Below are 16331 nucleotides of genomic sequence, written 5' to 3' on the forward strand. Positions count from 1 at the left end.
GTCTGAAATATGTATTGTAAGAAAGTACTGGTATAATCTATATGAGACTATTTACTGCCTCAGGGAATGGGGTGGAAAGGGAGAGAGGGAGAAAATCAGAATCCTAAAATGTCAGAAAACAATTATCAAAAATTGTTTCTACATGTAACTGAAAATACAAATTACTTTAAGAAGATTTATGTGTAGAAGAAGAATGTATGAAGAAACAAGTGGAAGAAGGAAGGAAGGAAGAAAGGAAGAGAGAAGGAAGGAAGGAAGGAAGGAAGGAAGGAAGGAAGAAGGAGAAAGAAAGAAAAAGGAAGGAAGGAAGAAGAGAGAAAGAAAAGGATGGAAAGAAAAAGAAAGATGAAAGAAAGAGAAAGAAAAAGAATGAAAGAAAGGGAGAGAAAAGAAGAAAGAAAGATTAAGTACTTACTATATACAAAACATTGTATAAGTTCTGAGGAGTAGAAATGGAAACAACGGTTATATGGGTTTATGATTTGGGGTTTGGGTTTTAAAAGATTGCTGTATTGCAAAAAATGAATAATATGGAAATAGATATTAAATACTAACATTTGTATAAGGAACTGCTTGTTGGCTTTGGGAGGGGAAAAATGAATCATGTAAACATGGAAAAATATTTTTAAAAAACAAAAATTTTAAAAATAATGGAAACACAAGATAGTACCTAATATAAAGGAACTCTAGTGGGAGACAACATGTATAGGAAGTTTCAACTGCAAGTCAGATGGGAAGGGAACAAACATCAAGTGCTTACTATAATACCAGATACCATGCTAAGCTCTTAACCATTATCTCAGTTTATCTTCACCACAACCCTTTTCCATAAGTCTCTCAGAATCGTCCTGGGTCATTGCATTACTGCCAGTATAGAAGTCTATTACATTCGATTTTACCACAGTATATCAATCTCTGTGTACAACGTTCTTTCTGGCTCTGCTCCTTTCACTATGCATCAATTCCTGGAGGTCTTTCCAATTCACATGGAATTCCTCCAGTTTATTATTCCTTTGAGGACAGTAGTATTCCATCACCAGCATATACCACAATTTGTTCAGCCATTCCCCAATTGAAGGGCATACCCTCATTTTCCCGATTTTTGCTACCACAAAAAGTGTGGCTATAAATATTTTTGTACAGGTCTTTTTATCTATGATCTCTTTGGGGTACAAACCCAGCAATGGTATGGCTGGATCGAAGGGCAGGCAGTCTTTTAGAGTTCTTTGGGCATAGTTCCAAATTGCCATCCAGAATGGTTGGATCAGTTCCCAACTCCACCAGCAATGCATTAATGTCCCAATTTTGCCACATCCCCTCCAACATTCATTACTCTCCCATGCTATCATTTTAGCTAATCTGCTAGGTGTGAGGTGGGTACCTCAGAGTTGTTTTGATTTGCATTTCTCTAATTATTAGAGATTTAGAACACTTTCTCATGTGCTTCTTGATAGTTTTGATTTCTTTATCTGAAAATTGCCTATTCAAGTCCCTTGCCCATTTATCAATTGGGGAATGGCTTGATTTTTTTTTTTATACAATTGATTTAGCTTCTTGTATATTTGAGTAATTAGACCTTTGTCAGAGTTTTTTATTATAAAGGTTTTTTTCCCAGTTTGTTGTTTCCCTTCTGATTTTGGTTGCATTGTTTTTCTTTGTGCAAACCCTTTTTAATTTAATATAATCAAAATTATTTATTTTACATTTTGTAATTTTTTCTAACCTTGCTTGGTTTTAAATTTTTCCCTTTCCCATAGATCTGACAAGTATACTATTCTGTATTCACTTAATTTACTTACAGTTTCCTTCTTTATATTCAAGTCATTCACCCATTCTGAATTTATCTTGGTGTAGGGTGTGAGATGTTGATCTAAGCCTAACCTCTCCCATATTGTTTTCCAATTTTCCCAATAGTTTTTGTCAAATAGTGAATTTTTGTCCCAAAAATTGGGCTCTTTGGGTTTATCATAGACAGTCTTGCTGATGTCACTTACCCCAAATCTATTCCACTGATCCTCCCTTCTGTCTCTTAGCCAGTTAGCCAATACCATATCGTTTTGATGACCACTGCTTTATACTATAGTTTAATATCTGGTACTGCTAGGCCACCTTCCTTCACGTTTTTTTTTTCATAAATTCCCTTGATATTCTTGATCTTTTGTTCTTCCAAATGAACTTTGTTATAGTTTTTTCTAATTTAGTAAAAAAAAATTTTGGTAGTTTAATAGGTATGGCACTAAATAAGTAAATTAATTTGGACAGAATGGTCATTTTTATTATGTTAGATTGTCCTACCCATGAGCAATCAATGTTTTTCCAATTGTTTATATCTAGTTTTAATTGTTTGGAAAGTGTTTTGTAGTTGTGTTCGTATAATTCTTGTGTTTGTTTTAGTAGATAGATTCCTAAGTATTTTATATTGTCTAGGGTGATTTTAAATGGTGTTTCTCTTTCTAACTCTTGCTGCTGTTATGTGTTGGAAATATATAGAAATGCTGATGATTTACATGCATTTATTTTGTATCCTGCAACTTTGCAACAATCAAAGTTGTTGATTATTTCTACAAGCTTCTTAGTTGATTCTCTAGGATTTTTTAAGTAGACCGTCATATCATCTGCAGCGTAATAGCTTAGTCTCCTCATTGCCTATTTTAATACCTTCAATTTCTTTTTCTTCTCTAATTGCTACTGCTAGTATTTCTAGTACAATGTTAAATAATAGAGGTGATAATGGGCATCCTTGTTTCATGCTTGATCTTATTGGGAAGGCTTCTAATTTATCCCCATTGCATATGATACTTTTGATGGTTTTAGATATATACTGTTTATTATTTTTAGGAAAGGTCCTTCTATTCCTATACTTTCTAGTGTTTTCAGTAGGAATGAGTGTTGTATTTCATCAAAGGCTTTTTCAGCATCTATTGAGATAATATATGATTTTTTTTTTTGTTAGCTTGTGTAATGCAAGGTGGCTAACAGAAAATTTTTGCTTCTGTAATTTCTAATGGTCACAAAAAGTCAGTTAAACATCTTAGAATCTTCAGAAAGTCAGTTAGAACTTAAAGCTATAAATAGAGGTAAAGTTCCAACTGACAGGGCTTTTGCCTTCTGGCTCTCGCTGTGGCTGGAAGCTTTTGCTTTGGCTTAACTGTTGGCTTTGGCCTAACTGATTTGGCCTTGGCCTGTGCTTATTTTGTCTTGGGGAAATTTGGACCTATCTCATTTCTCTGGACCTCTCCCTGATCTCCCATCTCCATCCCTCCCCTTCCCTGAATTGCCTTTGGGTCCTGGTAGAAGGGAGGGCTTGGTGATTAGACATTGTGGGTTTAGTTTCTATAGACTAGTAGAGTATCCTCAAATAAGTTACCCCTAGTTTTGATGATTTGATAAAGACTTTACTTAAAAGGCAGTCAAATCTTCCTGACTGGGAGAACCGGACTCTCTCTGTCTAAACCTCTCCTGCGACCCATCCCCCACCATCACCCCTCTCCCTATCAGCAGTTAGAAGACCCTGAACCCCTCTCCCCTTCTGACTGACCCTGGTATTAATAAATCCCCTTGTTACCTATTCAAACCCTATGGTGAATCATTGTATCGAAAATTAAGACAAGGGCTCAAGGGGAAGGAATCATTTTTCTTCTATTTCCTTGAGGGGAGCTGGAGACATCCATCTTGGCAGGAAGTACCTCCCCGAGACTTCCTCCAACCATCAGTTTGACTGGCAGGGAGGGGCCCTCTCGATTCCTCCCTCAAGAGACTTTAGAAACTAACAAGAAAACCTCTCCAGCCAAACCTAAACATTTCTTATTGGCCCTAATTTCCTCCCCATATTTTCTGTCTCAAGCCTCTGGGAATAAACCTGTTTGAGCTGCCCTCTCCTACACACCCCATTTCCTTTATTGCCTACATAACTTCCCATACCTTCTTTCCTCCTCCAATCACCTTATAATCACCTAATATCCCCTTTATCCTTCCTCACACCCAAATTGCCTTACTTGACCCACTCAGATTACCTTATTTACATTCTTGATAACACTTGTTGATATAGTTAATTATGTGGATGTTTTTTTCTAATGCTGAGCCATCCTTGCATTCCTGGTATAAATCCCACTTGATCATGATGGATAACCCTCTTGATCACTTGCTAGAGTCTTTTTGCTAGTATTCAATTTAAGATTTTTGCACCTATGTTCACTAGGGAAATTGGTCGGTAGTTTTCTTTCTCTGTTTTTTATATACCTGGCTTTGGAATCAGTACCATATTTGGTGTCATAAAAGGAATTTGGTAGGACTCCTTCTTTGCTTATTATATCAAATAATTTGTATAGTATTGGGATTAGTTGTTCTTTGAATGTTTGATAGAATTCACTTGTGAATCCATCAGGCCCTGGCAATTTTTTCTTAGGGAATTCTTTGATGACTTGTTCAATTTCTTTTTCTGATATTGGATTATTTAAGTTTTCTATTTCTTCTGCTGTTAATCTAGGCAATTTATATTTTTGTAAGTATTCATCCATATCTCCTAAATTGTTATATTTATTGCCATTTAATGGGCAAAATGGTTTTTAATGATTGCCTTAATTTCCTCTTCATTTGAGGTGAGGTCTCCCTTTTATCTTTGATACTGTCAATTTGGTTTTCTTCTTTCCTTTTTTTTTATTAGATTGACCAGTACTTTGTCTATTTTATCTGTTTTTTCAAAATACCAGCTTCTTCTAATCTTATTTATTAATTCAGTAGTTCTTTTACTTTTGATTTTATTAATTTCTCCTTTGATTTTGAGTATTTCTAATTTAGTTTTCATCTGGGGATTTTTAATTTGTTCATTTTCTAGTTTTTTAAGTTGCATACCCAATTCATTAATCTCTGCCTTCCCTAATTTGTTAATATATTCACTCAGTGATAAAAATTTTCCCCTTAGAACTGCTTTGGCTGCATCCCATAGATTTGGGTAAGAAGTCTCATCATTGTCATTGTCTTCAATGAAATTATTAATTGTTTCTACGATTTGTTCTTTCACTAAATTATTTTGGAGAATTATATTATTTAATTTCCAATTAGTTTTTGGTTTTCCCTCTCCATTTATTCTTACTAATAACTATTTTTATTGCATTATGATCTGATAAGGTTGCATTTATTATTTCTGCTTCTTTGCATTTATTTACCATGTTTCTATACCCTATTGCATGGTCCATCTTTGTGAATGTTCCATGTGCTGCTGAAAAGGTGTATTCCTTTTTGTCCCTATTTATTTTTCTCCATATATCTATTAACTCTAATTTTTCCAAGGTTTCAAAACATTCACCTCTCTTATCTCTTATTTATTTTTTGGTTTGATTTATCTAGATCTGATAGGGGAAGGTTCAGGTCCCCCACTAGTATAGTTTTACTATCTATTTCATCCTTGAGTTCCACTAACTTCTCCTTTAGAAATTTGGAAGCTAGGGGACAGCTGGGTAGCTCAGTGGATTGAGAGTCAGGCCTAGAGACTGGAGGTCCTAGATTCAAATCCAGCCTCAGACACTTCCCAGCTGTGTGACCCTGGGCAAGTCACTTGACCCCCATTTCCCACCCTTACCACTCTTCCACCAAGGAGCCAATACAAAGAAGTTAAAGGTTTAAAAAAAAAAGAAATGATAGAAATTTGGAAGCTATACCGTTTGGTTCATTGCAACATGGAAAATGGCAGGGTGAAATTCCTGCAAGATACAGGGTCAAGTCTCACCCAGAATTCTAGGGGACCCCCCCCCCCGGAGAACTCTGGGTGAGGGAACAGTTTGAAAGCAGTTAAACAGTTGATTTCTGGGGGTTGAAGTGAGCAGGTCACTCTGCTTGCTGTTCCCGGTTTTGGGATTACTTTAGAGGCCATCTGGGGCAAGAACCATTTTGGTTCTGCTCAGTGGTTTGCTTGTTTAGCTGAACTAGACCTTTCTAGCAACAGCACAATTTATTTAGTTATTTTAGATATTAGAAGTGATAATTACAGGTTTGAGGGCAAGCTAACTAAAAGTCTGCCACTCCCTCCTGGGGTGGAGGGGCAGTTTCTACCTAAGAGTTTAGGGCTTCCCAGATCTTATCCAAATCCTTTAAATCCCTTCCCCTCCTCTTTTATCAGTAAAAACTTCATCTTTTGGGAACAGTGCCTGTTTGTTATTCTGGGGATACTTACATCCAACTTCAGCTAAGTTTCCTTCAGCTGTCTGGCCCATACAAGTTAGATTCATCTGTCCCTGATAACAACAAGACATCAAGCTTTTCCTATTGTCCCTCAGTCAAACCAGTGGAGAATATAAGTTGAGAAAGTGAACATTATTAGAGATTTGCTTTGCTTAGCCTTGCCAGAAGATATCAGTCCTTCCTCCATTTCCAACTGATTTCCAACTGCTTGGTGGGAGGGGTGAGAGTAAAGAGTACTTACCCCTCTCTACTCACTCTAGCCTGTGTGGGGGAGGAGTGAGTCCTGCAGGTTTCTAGTTTCAGGCCATCACTTCAGCTTCCCAAATATCTCTGTTAAGATCAACATAGCATGTTGAGTACTGACATTTCTTCATTGTTTATACTGCCTTTTATTAGGATGTAGTTTACCTTCCCTCTCTCTTTTAACCAGATCTATTTTGACTTTGGCTCTGTCAGAGATCACGATGGCAACCCCTGCCTTCTTTTTCTCATTTGATGCCTAATAGATTTTGCTCCATCCTTTCATTTTTACTCTAGGTATATGTACCTATCTTATGTGTGTTTCTTGTAAACAATATATGGTAGGATTTTGGTTTCTAATCCACTCTGCTATTTGCTTCCATTTCATGGGCAAGTTCATCCCATTCACATTCAGAGTTATAATTATCAACTTTGTATTCCCAGACATTTTGATTCTCTCTCCTTGTCCTGTCCTTTCTTCTTTCACTAGTTCCTTCTATACCACTGTTTTGTTTTTAATCAGTTCCCCTAATCCCCTCCCTTATTGTACTTCCCTTTCTCCCCTCTCCCTTCTTATTCCCCTCTTATTCTTCTTTAGGATCTTTTTAAGCTGCCCGCCCTGCCCTCTCTCTTTCTAGTGTTACTTCCCTCATTTCGTTTGTTTTCCAATTTTTCTTAATATTACCTTCTTTTTTCCCCCTCTAGTTTTGTATATATGTATACATACATATATTTATGTATGTATCTCTTGACATTTCATCCTATACAGTTTGTCACTATTCCCTCTATGTAAATTTCTTCTAGTTACCCTGTTATTAATAACAATTTTTAATATTTGCCAATGTCTTCTTTTCTTCTTGGGATACAAATTGATTGAACTTATTAGGTCCCTTAAAGAAAAGATTTTTCCCCTCCCCCTATTCTCTTAATTACCTTATGGTGATTCTCTTGAATTCTGTGTTTGGGCAGCAAACTCTGTTTAAGTCCATTTTTTTCTTTATGAATGCTTGGAAGTCCTCAATTTTATTGAATGACCATACTTTCCCCTGCAAAAATATAGTCAGTTTTGCTGGATAGTTGATTCTTGGTTGTGGACCCAGTTCTCTTGCTTTCCAGAATATTATGTTCCATGCCTTCTGGTCCTTCAATGTAGATGCAGCCAGAATCCTGTGTTATCCTAACTGTGATTCCCTGATATCTGAATGACTTTTTTTTAGCAGCTTGTAATATTTTTTCCTTCATTTGGTAATTTTTGAATTTGGCTATAATATTCCTGGAATTTGTCAGTTGTGGATTAAATGTAGGAGGTGATCTGTGGATTCTTTCAATTTCCACTTTTCTCTCTTGTTTGAGAATGTCAGGGCAATTGTCTCTGATAATTTCTTGTAGGATGATGTCTAAACTTTTTCTTTTGTCATGATGTTCTGGTAACCCAATAATTCTTAAATTTTCTCTTCTAGCTCTGTTCTCCAGATCTTTGGTTGAATCAATGAGGTGTTTCATTTTCTCCTCAAATTTTTCATTTTTTAAATTTTGTTTTATATATTCTTGCTACCTTGTGAAGTCATCTGCTTCTAGTTGTTGAGTTCTATTTTTTTAAAGTCTGAATTTCATCCCTGGCTTTTTGGTTATCCTTCTTCTGGTCTGATTTTCTTTGTAGATCATCTTTTGCCTTCTTTGCTTCATTTTCAAGCTGGCCAATTCTGGCTTTTAAGACTTTATTTTCTTGTTTTAGTTCATGCATTTCCTTTTTCAAATTGTCTTCAGCCTCTCTTGATTGCTTTTTGAGTTCCTGAAGTTCTTGAGTTAATTGACTTTTAAGATCTTCCAAAGCCTGTGTCCAATTCGCTAGAACTTCTTCTTCTTCTATTTCTATTTCATTTGCTCTCTTTTCACTTCCTTAAAAGAAGCTGTCAATTGTCATTTCTTTTCTCTTTTCTGTTGCTTACTCATTTTTGTCCTTTTTTGTTCTGCTAGTTTGAGCAGATGGATTTAATGATCTTTGATGAAAGATCTTCCCTCAGCTGGCAGTGGAGGTTTGTAGTTACTTTCTCTGCCCTCTGAAGACTTTTTGTCTGTCCAATTGATGGTATTAAGTATTGATTGGATTAGTCTGTACTGCTTAATCTTCCCTGAGGCCAAAACCTCGAGAGGAGAGGAAAAAAAAAGTAGAAGGACAAGAAGGAATGTTTTTGCTGAGCTGAGTTGCCCAGCAGTATGGTCCCCCTGCTCTGTCCTTGTGTTTGATCTGGTTTTCTTTCCTCTTGAGGCCCTTTGTTCTCTATCTTGGTGTGATGAAGCCAAGTGGTTTGAGGTCTGTGGTTTGGCTCTCTCTAAGCTGCCATTTTCCAGGCGTTTTTGCTGTGTTTCTCTAGCTTTCTCCTACAGTCACCTCCCAGTGACTGTGTTCAACTTCCTGAGTCAGGCACCAGCAAGACCCTCTCTCTGGGCCAGTGCGCCTGCCTGCCCTGAGATTTCAGGGGCCTCTGGAGACTCCACACAGCTCGTGGGGGAGGGGTCCTGGGATTCCTCTTCTATACCCTCAGACCTGACAGTTCGAGAATTCAAGCCTTTTTCTTGGTGTACCTCTTTAGCTGTCCAGCAGTAGGATTCCCCTGCTCTGTCCTGTTGTTAGATTTGGTCCTCTTTCTTCTCGAAGATTTTTTCTAGCTCGGTGTGTAAGGGTGCAGAGGTTTTAAGACTGGCTCCATCTAAACTGCCATCTTCCCAGAATCCAGCTGATCCCAACCCCTTCATTTCAAAGGTGAAGAAACTGAGACCTAGGAAAGGGAAATGACTTGTCCAAAGTTGAATTGTCTAGAGTTTCAGAGCCCTGCTCTAATGCTTTTCTGTCATTTGTACTATGTTACTTGAGAACAAATTAATATTAATTATGTGATTTAGTCTTTGTATAGTAGCTCACCTATTATTTGTAGTAACCTTATATTAGTTTTTAAATATCTTATTACTACAATAGGATGTGTTGCAAAATGAACCCAGTTCGAGGTATCCCCATTACTTTCACAAACACTAAAACGGCTTATCAAAAAGTTTTTAAAAGGGTCTTTTTTTCTTCAATTATATTTAGGAAATGTTTTTTGGGCCTTTCTTCCTGAACCCTACTGTTATCAGGCATTATTACCATAGCGAAAACTATTGACAGCACACAGAAATAAAACCTGAGCTCTCTTGTATAATTTGCAAGAGTTATTATCTCTACTTTAATGATAACAGATCCCACTATCTATAAATCTTTTTCATTTTAAATTACTGCAGAAAATCTGGTCCTCTATTATTATTATTATGATCATTATTTGCATAGCAGAATGGGTCTAATTGACTGGATGTGTTTTCTTCTCCTCTGACTTCTCGTAATTACTGACAAACCAAAACCATACTATACTAATAGAATGTACTCTATTACAACTTAACTAGAACTATCCTGCTGGATATTTGTATTTTTAACTCTAGAATAACATATTCAGTACCAAGAGACTTATACCTTGAGAATAGTATAAGATTAGTAATGAAAGCTCAGGGTCAAAGGGTATGTACATTTTGACATTTGCATATTTCCCAGTTTTCAAAACTGGCTGTACTGATTCACTAGTGGCTCTATCAACTATGCACTATGGTGCCTCACCTCACTGCCTACAACCCCTTCAACATTTACATCTTTGGTCATCTTGACTCATTTGTATGTTGCTAGGTGACACTTTGAGATTGCTTTGATTTGCATTTCTCATTATTAGTGATTTGGATATATATATATATATGCATATATAAACACAGATATATTTTGTGTATATATGTTAATTATTTATATATCTTGAATACTATCTTATCAGAAACATTTGATACAGATTTTTTTCACATTAGAACTTTTCCAATCTTACCTTAGTTTTTTTGTTTTGTTTGTGCAGAAGCTTTTCAGTTTCTTGTAATTAAAGTTAACTATTTTATCTTGTAATTGTCTCTATCTCTTATTTGGTTAAAAATATTTTACCTATTTAAACTTGTGAGGAGGTATATGCTCTACTACTCCTAATTTTTTTTAATAGTTAAGGTCACATAATCATTTAGAGTGAATTGGGAAATATGGTATGAAGTATAACATTAGGCCTAATTTCTGACAGTTTTTTGAGGTTTTTTTTTATCAGGTAGAAAATTCTTTCCTAAGTAATTTGTGTTTTCTGGTTTTGAAACACAGGATTATTGAGTTGCATTGTTTCTGATTCTCCCTTGTATAGTTTGTTCCATTGATCTATCTTTCTATTTTTTAATCAATACAAGATGGTTTCAATGCCAATGGCTTCATAAAATAGTTGGAAGTCTGTAAGTACAATTTCCTCTTCCTCTGTATCTCTTTCCATCATTTTCTGTAATATGCCAGATATTTTATTTTTTCAAATGAATTCTGTTATTATCTTACCATGTTTTGTAAAGTATGCCTTTGACAATTTGATTAGTACAACATTAAATTATAATTTTATTATATTGGCAAAGCCCAATCATGAGCAGCAAATACTCACATTTCTTTAAAGATTATTTTGTAGTTGGAGCTATACAAATTTTTGTGTGCTTTATTTAGTAAATTGATCCTCAGATATTTATGTACTTTGTAATTATTTGCAATATGATTTCCGTTTATATTTTTCCTCTTATATTTTGTTATTTTGTAGAAACCCTGTTAATTTTTAAGAGTTTATTTTGTATTTATTGCACTATTACTCTTTAATAAGCTTTAGTGATAAGCTTATGAGATCTGAAAGGATTACCTAACAAGGGTTGAGGGAGAAGGTGGACAGAATCTGAAGGATAAAACTCACTTCTAGGGAGCATAATGAAAATGGTATCTCAGCAAAGGAGACTGAAAAGGTGTGGACAGACAGGTAGGAGAACCAGAAGAAAGTGAGATCGTACAAAGCCAAAGAGGAAACAGTAGCCAAGAAAGAGAATGGCAAGCAGTCAAATGCAACAGATAAATCAAGGATTTGGCCTGAGAAGAGATCATGAGATTTGACAAATCACCAGTAACTCTGGAAAAAGCAGCTTCAGTTAAGTGATGAGATCAGAAGCAAGATTACAAAGATTTCTAACTCTAAGGGTTTCTAACTCCACCCAAATAAAACTCCCTGATTCTGCAAGGAACCGCTTCTCCTGTGTCCATAGACTACACTGATCCTTTCTGATCTGACTAACCCAAATTTTTACTATTCTAACTAAACTAACACTATTATTCTTATAATTCTTAACTTCACCTCCAAGTTATAAAAATAACAAAGGCTAGCTGCCTGAATCTCAACAAGAAACAAGTTGGGACTCTAAGCCTTAACAGATTCAGAGTCCAAACCAAAGACCAGGCTTTTCGGTCTTCTCAGAGTTAAAACAATCTATAAAATAGTAATAGGTAGTCAATAGTGTTTCCCAAGTTGGAAAAAGAAAAAACCAAGCTCCTTTCCCTCCTTTCCTTCTACCTCAGATAGTGAAAGGGAAAGATGTTACCTCCTCCAAGCCCTCAGAGAGAGTCTCACCCTGCCAACTGCCAGAGACCAACTGCTATTCTCAGAGAGAGTAATTGTCACAGAAAAAAAAAAAAACCATTAAACTGTCAGCATTTGAAATTGACATACTCTCTCAGCTCTGCTTCAAATTCTAATTCTTTCTCAAGTCAGCTTCTCTTCTTCTTATCTCTAAACTAATATAACAAGACCTAATTTCTAAGGTCATCTTTATAATAGTCTAAATCATTAAGATACAATCCACAGAAAGCCTCACAGTCTGACAAACAACTGTTTGACTCTGCATTCTGTTATAGGAAAAGTTAAGTTAAGGTGTGTAAGTTTACAGAGGGCAGCAGAGTGCCCAATTCTGGAATTCTGAGGGAGAGCTACTGCTGTTGCTGAGAGAGACAGTTGGGCCTTGGGGCTGTGGCTTTTCTCTCTAAGGGTTTGACCTGAGGAGACTGGCTATTTCCCTGTGGCATTTTATTATTTTATCTTCCCTTCCTACCTGCTGCTCTGTTATCCTGATTTCCTGTGGCTGGGAAATCTACCAAGTTCCTTTGGTGATCTAAGACAACTGACATCAGTTTGTGAGACCTAGCCTAGATCCTTTGGATCTTGGTCCATCTTTGGACCCTGTCAGACTTACACACAGACCCCTTTCCTTAAATCATCAAAGAGGGTCATAGTATTAGCTTAGCTGAGTACAGGAATTTGGGATTAGATAGAGAGGATAGGAGTTGAGTAGGGAAATCACTCTGAAGAAATCTCTGTGAAGAGATATTTAGATCTAGGAAGATGGAGGTAGTCATCATTATAGTAAAATTTATCCAAATCCCTTCTAACCTTTCCCTTGTTTATTAAACCAACTGTTATTTCATATTTTAGTGGTCTGTGTGTATCATCTCAGTGTCTGGCTCTGCCTGCACTGGGCTTGGGTGGCCTTCCCAAAAGAGTTTAATCTTCTGTTACTGACCCTAATAAAACATCACACATCCCCAAAACCCACCAGTATTTCAATTCCTAGATGTGATTCAGGTTAAGAATTCTTTTTACTGAGGTTGCCTTAATAAGAACTACTATAATAGTGCCAGAAAGGCTTGAGCCTAGAGTTTCAGTATTCTTAGTATGAATACAAAAATCCCTCAAATCCCATTCTAGCATGTACTAATATGTGAAAATCAAATAAAACAATTTCAGTCCAATTCTCAACTGGATTTTGTTTCAAATCAAATTGTACCAATTATCTAGCAATATAGTGAGTTATTATTTAACTACTACATTCCATGTTTTTCTCATAACTATTGGCAATCTCTGACAGAATAAGTTCTACTTCTATGAAAGTCTTCCTTGACTACTTTTGCCCATAGCCATCCCATTGGGTTGGAGTAATGAAGGTCTCTTCTGACTCAAAGAATCCATGCTTTTATAATTTTTTCTAAATTCCTACCATACTCATGGACTGAATCTCATAAGTTAGCTCTTCACTAATCGCAAAACACTCTAATATACACTACTCACTCATTTCATTTTTTTCTCTTATGAAGCCAATTAGCTCTGAAAAATGGGTTTGAAGTCAAGGCCTTTTATTTTTCCTTTATGTTCTTCTAGCCCTGCCCATGATAGTTGCTTATTCAATACCTTTTTGATTTACTGAGATACTAAGTTACTATGGGATTATTATAGTTAATATTAATAGGTTATAATATTTATAGTTACAATATGTTTTTAACACATTATATAGTGTTAGTTATAATTTAGTGATAAGTTACTAAATTATTACTGGAATACTAATTGACTTTTTGTTGCAAAATCCAGGTAAAATGCCAAAGGAAATGCATATTTCAAACCTTATTATAAAGAAGTTTCAGTATTCAGATAACTTCAGAAGGAAGCAATTCTGAGCGTGTCCCAAAAAAAAAGGACAATCTGTCACCTGAGGTCTCCCTCATCTATCTGCACTGTCACTAGGCATGTCTAGGTAATCATTAGTTATAGTAAAGTTTTGCAGTGTTTCTATCTATTGTTTCAAAATGCACATGTAGATAATACATGTATAACCCAGTTTGAATTGCTTGTCAACTCTGGGAGGGGTTGTGAATTTGTTATTAAAATAAAGATAAAAATAAAAATAAAAAAATAAAAATAATGCACATGTAACAGGTTGGTCCTGCCAGCAGTTGGGATCATGGGGATCTACACCTATATTAAGAACCTGGGCACATGAAAAGGAAGTATACATATTCAATCATCAAGCACTCAGCTCTTTCTCTTACTTTTCAAGCTTTATACCAGGTTACTTGTCAGTCATTTTCAATCAGTTGCTCAACCAGTCCTATTCCCTTTGGAAAGATAGAGCCTGCAATCTGCTGCCATTAAACCCCTGCTGAAATGCCTCAGTCTTGGGGTTAAAATTCCCTAGTGCTGGTAGTTCTTATTGAAACATTGCATAATGAAACTTCCATAGAAGTGAGGGACTATGGGTGTTGAATGCTGTATACTCTGCTATATACATAAAGCAATCACTATGTGGTTTGCTTTGTTTAGATGCCTTTCTTTCTAAGCTCATCACCTGGAAATGGGAATAGGGAAAATAGAGGTGGAAATAACTGTGATATAAAAAACAAAAGACACCAATGCACTTATTTTTTTAAGCAAATTAAAAATAAACATCTGACTGCCATTGTAGAAGCACTAATCTTGAAGGGACAGCCTTAGATGTCCCTTTAATTTCAATATTTTTGATATTATGATTATAAGGGAACAAATGCAAATATACAAAACCAAGATCACTAAGTGGCCAAAGAATCTGAACCTCTCTGTCAGTTCTTTCATCTGAAAAATCAAGTGTGTGGAGGTGAACTAGTTGACTCCAATATTCATTCCAACTCTATGATTGCATTATCAAACCACTTTCAAAATAACACAACCACATGAAGAGATGTAATTCCACCATGTCATGGTGTCCTAGACTGACTTCCTGCCTGCTAGAAGATAGAAATCATGCCTGGTTATAGGCTGGTTGGCTCTGGATTACTGGGGACAGGCAAGCTTTTTTTCCTGCTCCATCCACCTGTCCCCTAGTCCTGCCTAAAGGGTCAGGAGAGAAATACCATTCCATTAACTCCTGCCCTGATCTTCTGCTCCAGCTACCTAATGTCCTGGGAAGATGCTACTCGGAGGCAAAAACCCTTAGTTAACAGCCCATCACCTTAATTCATTAATGATTAATGAAATGAAATTAATGAAAAAAACAGACCTACCCTCCCTAACCCAGTGATTCTGAGCCCCTTGCTATCATGATTCAAACTCTCTCCCTCACTGCTCACTTCCTTATTCCTATCCCAACAACTCCCTCAATGTCCCAGTATGAAGCTACCTTACCCCTTTTAGCACACTCTCTGGAATACCTGTCCTATAGGCAACAAATTTGCTCAGACCTTGAGCACATATACACATATCTTGCAAGGGTATACATTCCCCAGTGAAGTGAAAGGCCAAAAAAAAAAAAAAGCCCATCTACAAAAGATTCATGGCAATGCTTTTTGTGACAAAAAACTAGAAACTACTAGATTTTCATGGGGTATGAAATGGATAAACAAATTATGAGTACATGAATATAAGGGAATATTAATGTGTTAGAAGAAATAAACATTCCTGAGGAAAAAAGTTATTCATCACCATAAAGGAACAGGTGAAATCTGAATGCAGATTGAGGCATACTATTCTCTTTATTTCCTCTATGAATTTTTCTTTAGTGTAAGCAATATATATGTCCTCTTTCACAACATGATGAACATGGAAATCTGTATCATGTGATAATGTATGTATAACCTATATCGTATTAACCTCTCCTCTTGAGGAGGGGGCAGGGATGGGAGGAGGGAGGGAGCACACAAAATGTCAGAAAAAAATATTTTAAATCATATTGATGTACAATCTGGAAAAAATTTAAAAAATTTTCAAGAAATAACAAATAGAACAAATTCAGAGTTGATGCTTTTAATAAATGTTGATTGATGAAGAAGTATGGGAAGACATAACAACTGGTGGGGATAAGGAAGTAGAACCTGAAAAGCACTATACCCAAGGACTACAATAATGTAAGTGGAAAACATTTTTTAAAAATTAAACTAAACAGTATATAATTATGATTCCAGAGAGGAATTGAAAAAATGTACCTTCCTTTTCTTCATTGCAAAGGTAGAGGACTCTGGACATAGAATATCAGGTGCACTGTCCAGCATGCTCAATATATTGGTTAGTTTCATGGAACTGCTTTATTTTTAAAAATATATAACTAGATCTCTATAGTAAATATAAATTTAATTTTAATATTTTATTATCTGATCTTACATGCTATTTAATATATTAATAATTTATTAATATATTTAAGTCTGTAATTAAAAT

This window comes from Gracilinanus agilis, chromosome 1 (assembly GCF_016433145.1).
Source record: "Gracilinanus agilis isolate LMUSP501 chromosome 1, AgileGrace, whole genome shotgun sequence".
Taxonomy (NCBI): domain Eukaryota; kingdom Metazoa; phylum Chordata; class Mammalia; order Didelphimorphia; family Didelphidae; genus Gracilinanus; species Gracilinanus agilis.